We start from the raw sequence: 6,097 nt of genomic DNA on the forward strand, positions 1-6,097 counted from the left end.
TAATAAAGGAAGCAAATGATGAACGATGAGTTGTGCAACATTTGTCAAAGCATCCACCCAGCATAGCCAGAAGAGGACTGGGCACCCCTCAGACCCTGGTTTTTCTCTAGGTTTCTTCCTAGGTTCCTGCCTTTCTAGGGAGTTTTTCCTAGCCACCGTGCTTCTACACCTGCATTGCTTGCTGTTTGGGGTTTTAGGCTGGGTTTCTGTACAGCACTTTGAGATATCAGCTGACGTAAGAAGGGCTATATAAATACATTTGATTTGATTTGATTTGTTGGGTCATTGTCCTGTTGAAAAACAAATGATAGCCCCATTAACCAGATGGGATGGCGTATCGCAGCAGAATGCTGTCGTAGACATGCTGGTTAAGTGTGCCTTGAATTCTAAATAAATCATTGACAGTGTCCCCAGCAAAGCACCCCCACACCATCGTACCTCCTCCACACGTGGAGATCATCCGTTCACCTACTCTGCGTCTTACAAAGAGACGGTGGTTGGAACCAAAAATCTCAAATTTGAACTCATCAGATCAAAGCACAAATTCCCACCGGTCTAATGAACGTTGCTCTTGTTTCTTGGCCCAAGCAAGTCTATTCTTATTGCTGGTGTCTTTTAGTAGTGGTTTCTTTGCAACATTTCGACAATGAAGGCTTGATTCAAGTAGTCTCCTCTGAACAGTTGATGTTGAGATGTGTCTGTTACTTAAACTCTAAGAAGCATTTATTTGGGCTGCAATTTCTGAGGCTGGTAACTCCAATGAATTTATTCTCTGCAGCAGAGGTTACTCTGGGTCTTCCCTTCCTGTGGAGGTCCTCATGAGAGCCAGTTTCATCATAGCGCTCGATGGTTTTTGCGACTGCACTTGAAGAAACTTTAAAAGTTCTTGAATTATTCCAAATTGACTGACCTTCATGTCTTAAAGTAATGATGAACTGTCATTTCTCTTTGCATATTTGAGCTGTTCTTGCCATAATATGGACTTGGTCTTTTACCAAATAATGCTTTCTTCTGTATACCACCCCTACCTTGTCACAACACAACTGATTGGCTCAAACACATTAAGGAAAGAAATTCCACAAATTAACTTTTAACATGGCACACCTGTTAATTTAAATGCATTCCGTGTTCATGAAGCTGGTTGAGAGAATGCCAAGAGTGTGCAAAGCTGTCAAGGGAAAGGTTGCTACTTTGAAGAAGCTCAAATATCAAATATATTTTAATTTGTTTAACACTTTTCTGGTTACTACATAATTCCATGTGTTATTTCATAGTTTTAAAGTCTTCACTATTATTCTACAATGTAGTGACTTAAATGTAGTAAAAATAAAGAACAACCCTTGAATGCGTAGGTGTGTCCAACCTTTGAAATGGTACTGTGTGATACATATTATACATATATATAAACTCAGCAACAAACAAAAAATATCCCTACTTCAGGACCCTGTCCTTCAAAGATAATTCGTAAAAATCCAAATAACTTCACAGATCTTCATTATAAAGGGATTAAACACTGTTTCCCATGCTTGTTCAATGAACCATAAACAATTAATGAACATGCACCTGTGGAACGGTCGTTAAGACAGCTTACAGACGGTAGGCAATTAAGGTCACAGTTATGAAAACTTAGGACACTAAAGAGGCCTTTCTCCTGACTCTGAAAAACACCAACAGAAAGATGCCCAGGGTCCCTGCTCATCTGCGTGAACTTGCCCTAGGCATGCTGCAAGGAGGCATGAGGACTGCAGATGTGGCCAGGGCAATAATTTGCAATGTCGGTACTGTGAGACGCCTAAGACAGCGCTACAGGGAGACAGGACGGACAGCTGATCGTCCTCGCTGTGGCAGACCACGTGTAACAACACCTGCACAGGATCGGTACATCCCAACATCACACCTGCGGGACAGGTACAGGATGGCAACAACAACTGCCCGAGTTACACCAGGAACGCACAATCCCTCCATCAGTGCTCTGACTGTCCGCAATAGGCTGAGAGAGATTGTACTGAGGCCTCGTAGGCCTGTTGTAAGGCAGGTCCTCACCAGGCAACAACGTCGCCTATGGGCACAAACCCTCCGTTGCTGGACCAGACAGGACTGGCAAAAAGTGCTCTTCACTGACGAGTGACGAGCTCTTCACTGATGGTCGGATTCGTGTTTATCGTTGAAGGAATGACCGTTACACCGAGAACTGTACTCTGGAGCGGGATCGATTTGGAGGTGGAGGGTCTGTCATGGTCTGGGGCGGTGTGTCACAGCATCATCGGACTGAGCTTGTTGTCATTGCAGGCAATCTCAACGCTGTGCATGTGTAACGGATGTGAAATGGCTAGCTAGTTAGTTAGCGGTGGTGCGCGCTAATAGCCTTTCAATCGGTTACGTCACTTGCTCTGAGACCTTGAAGTAGGGTTTCCCCTTGCTCTGCAAGGGCCGCGGCTTTTGTGGAGCGATGGGTAACGACGCTTCGTGGGTGACTGTTGTTGATGTGTGCAGAGGGTCCCTGGTTCGCGCCCGTGTCGGGGCGAGGGGACGGTCTAAAGTTATACTGTTACACATTACAGGGAAGACATTCTCTTCCCTCATGGGGTACCCTTCCTGCAGGCTCATCCTGACATGACCCTCCAGCATGACAATGCCATACTGCTCGTTCTGTGCGTGATTTCCTGCAAGACAGGAATGTCAGTGTTCTGCCATGGCCAGCGAATAGCCCGTATCTCAATCCCATTAAGCACGTCTGGGACCTGTTGGATCGGAGGGGGATGGCTAGTGCCATTCCCCCCAGAAATGCCCAGGAACTTGCAGGTGCCTTGGTGGAAGAGTGGGGTAACATCTCACAGCAATAACTGGCAAATCTGGTGCAGTCCATGAGGAGGAGATGCACTGCAGTACTTAATGCAGCTGGTGTCCACACCAGATACTGACTGTTACTTTTGATTTTGACCCCCCCCTTTGTTGAGGGACACATTATTCAATTTCTGTTAGTCATATGTCTGTGGAACTTGTTCAGTTTATGTCTCAATTAATGAATCTTGTTATGTTCATCCAAATATTTACACATGTTAAGTTTTCTGAAAAAAACGCAGTTGACAGTGAGAGGACTTCTTTTTTTTGCTGAGTTTGTTTATATATATAACCTTATATCCTCTAATTTCTGTGGATTTCAAACTGTAGGTAGACTCACCTAGCTCATGGGGGAACTCCTTACAGAGTATAGCCACAGATGTGCTGATGCCCTGGAACGTTGAGGCAGTGAATGATGCTCCGATGGCCAGCTCGTCAATGAAGTTATGGAGACCGTCACTCAGCGTGATCATCCAGGCCAGCGTGCCAATGTCAGAATACTCCGTACCCTTCAGCCAATAGCAGCCTCCTTTGCTGTTCCCTCCACCCAGGCTCTGAGAGTCCTGTTGGAGAGGAGGAGAGGTGTGAGGAATGGAGGGAGGAAGGGTGAGAGAGAGTGAGAAAGTGTGTGTATGACAAAAACTGTATCCTAGACTAAACCTGATCAGCCTACTCAGTAACACCCACAGAACACAACTCTGTAAAGTTTACACAAATATTAGTGTCTTAATATTAGCTCTTATTGCAGGACTTTGACTGTGGGAAGTCATCCTATTATTTGCTACATTTATTATTTTATTTTATTTAACCTTTATTTAACTAGGCAAGTCAGTTAAGAACAAATTCTTATTTACAATGATGGCCGATATGAGGTTTATTTGATCGAATAGAAGTATCGTAATGCTTAAATTGTTACGAGTGTACTGTTATAAGTACGACACGTGACATCCCGGCAACTTTGAGAAAAAACACTTTTATCGGAGTTATCTCGAGATGGCTATGCATATTCATGTCATGAGGCTAGTAGCATAGCATCTCTCTCCATTGAGTACCACAGTATGAGTCATAATACCCATAAAAGCTACCGCGCAACCATTTTAAAAAAATTATTTTTTCCGTAGGGGATTTTAGAAGGACTTCTTATAGACCCCTTTCTGTGTTTACAAATATTGCCGCATGAGGGCGATGTATATAAATCGGTGGCAGAACAAGGAGGAGTTCTTATAGAATGCCAGCAAAAAAGCCTCTATTTCAAATCATATCAAAGTTTATTTGTCACGTGCGCCGAATACAACAGGTGTAGACCTTACAGTGAAATGCTTACTTACAGGCTCTAACCAATAGTGCAAAAAAGGTATTAGGTGAACAATAGGTAGGTAAAGAAATAAAACAACAGTAAAAAGACAGGCTATATACAGTAGCGAGGCTATAAAAGTAGCGAGGCTACATACAGACACCGGTTAGTCAGGCTGATTGAGGTAGTATGTACATGTAGATATGGTTAAAGTGACTATGCATATATGATGAACAGAGAGTAGCAGTAGCATAAAAGAGGGGTTGGCAGGTGGTGGGTGGGACACAATGCAGATAGCCAGGTTAGCCAATGTGCGGGAGCACTGGTTGGTCAGCCCAATTAAGGTAGTATGTACAGTGGGGAGAACAAGTATTTGATACACTGCCGATTTTGCAGGTTTTCCTACTTACAAAGCATGTAGAGGTCTGTAATTTTTATCATAGGTACACTTCAACTGTGAGAGACGGAATCTAAAACAAAAATCCAGAAAATCACATTGTATGATTTTTAAGTAATTAATTTGCATTTTATTGCATGACATAAGTATTTGATACATCAGAAAAGCAGAACTTAATATTTGGTACAGAAACCTTTGTTTGCAATTACAGAGATCATACGTTTCCTGTAGTTCTTGACCAGGTTTGCACACACTGCAGCAGGGATTTTGGCCCACTCCTCCATACAGACCTTCTCCAGATCCTTCAGGTTTCGGGGCTGTCGCTGGGCAATACGGACTTTCAGCTCCCTCCAAAGATTTTCTATTGGGTTCAGGTCTGGAGACTGGCTAGGCCACTCCAGGACCTTGAGATGCTTCTTATGGAGCCACTCCTTAGTTGCCCTGGCTGTGTGTTTCGGGTCGTTGTCATGCTGGAAGACCCAGCCACGACCCATCTTCAATGCTCTTACTGAGGGAAGGAGGTTGTTGGCCAAGATCTCGCGATACATGGCCCCATCCATCCTCCCCTCAATACGGTGCAGTCGTCCTGTCCCCTTTACAGAAAAGCATCCCCAAAGAATGATGTTTCCACCTCCATGCTTCACGGTTGGGATGGTGATCTTGGGGTTGTACTCATCCTTCTTCTTCCTCCAAACACGGCGAGTGGAGTTTAGACCAAAAAGCTCTATTTTTGTCTCAACAGACCACATGACCTTCTCCCATTCCTCCTCTGGATCATCCAGATGGTCATTGGCAAACTTCAGACGGGCCTGGACATGCGCTGGCTTGAGCAGGGGGACCTTGCGTGCGCTGCAGGATTTTAATCCATGACGGCGTAGTGTGTTACTAATGGTTTTCTTTGAGACTGTGGTCCCAGCTCTCTTCAGGTCATTGACCAGGTCCTGCCCGTGTAGTTCTGGGCTGATCCCTCACCTTCCTCATGATCATTGATGCCCCACGAGGTGAGATCTTGCATGGAGCCCCAGACCGAGGGTGATTGACCGTCATCTTGAACTTCTTCCATTTTCAAAATAATTGCGCCAACAGTTGTTGCCTTCTCACCAAGCTGCTTGCCTATTGTCCTGTAGCCCGTCCCAGCCTTGTGCAGGTCTACAATTTTATCCCTGATGTCCTTACACAGCTCTCTGGTCTTGGCCATTGTGGAGAGGTTGGAGTCTGTTTGATTGAGTGTATGGACAGGTGTCTTTTATACAGGTAACAAGTTCAAACAGGTGCAGTTAATACAGGTAATGAGTGGAGAACAGGAGGGCTTCTTAAAGAAAAACTTACAGGTCTGTGAGAGCCGGAATTCTTACTGGTTGGTAGGTGATCAAATACTTATGTCATGCAATAAAATGCAAATTAATTACTTAAAAATCATACAATGTGATTTTCTGGATTTTTGTTTTAGATTCCGTCTCTCACAGTTGAAGTGTACCTATGATAAAAATTACAGACCTCTACATGCTTTGTAAGTAGGAAAACCTGCAAAATCGGCAGTGTATCAAATACTTGTTCTCCCCACT

This window comes from Salvelinus alpinus, chromosome 5 (genome assembly GCF_045679555.1).
Source record: "Salvelinus alpinus chromosome 5, SLU_Salpinus.1, whole genome shotgun sequence".
Taxonomy (NCBI): Eukaryota; Metazoa; Chordata; class Actinopteri; order Salmoniformes; family Salmonidae; genus Salvelinus; species Salvelinus alpinus.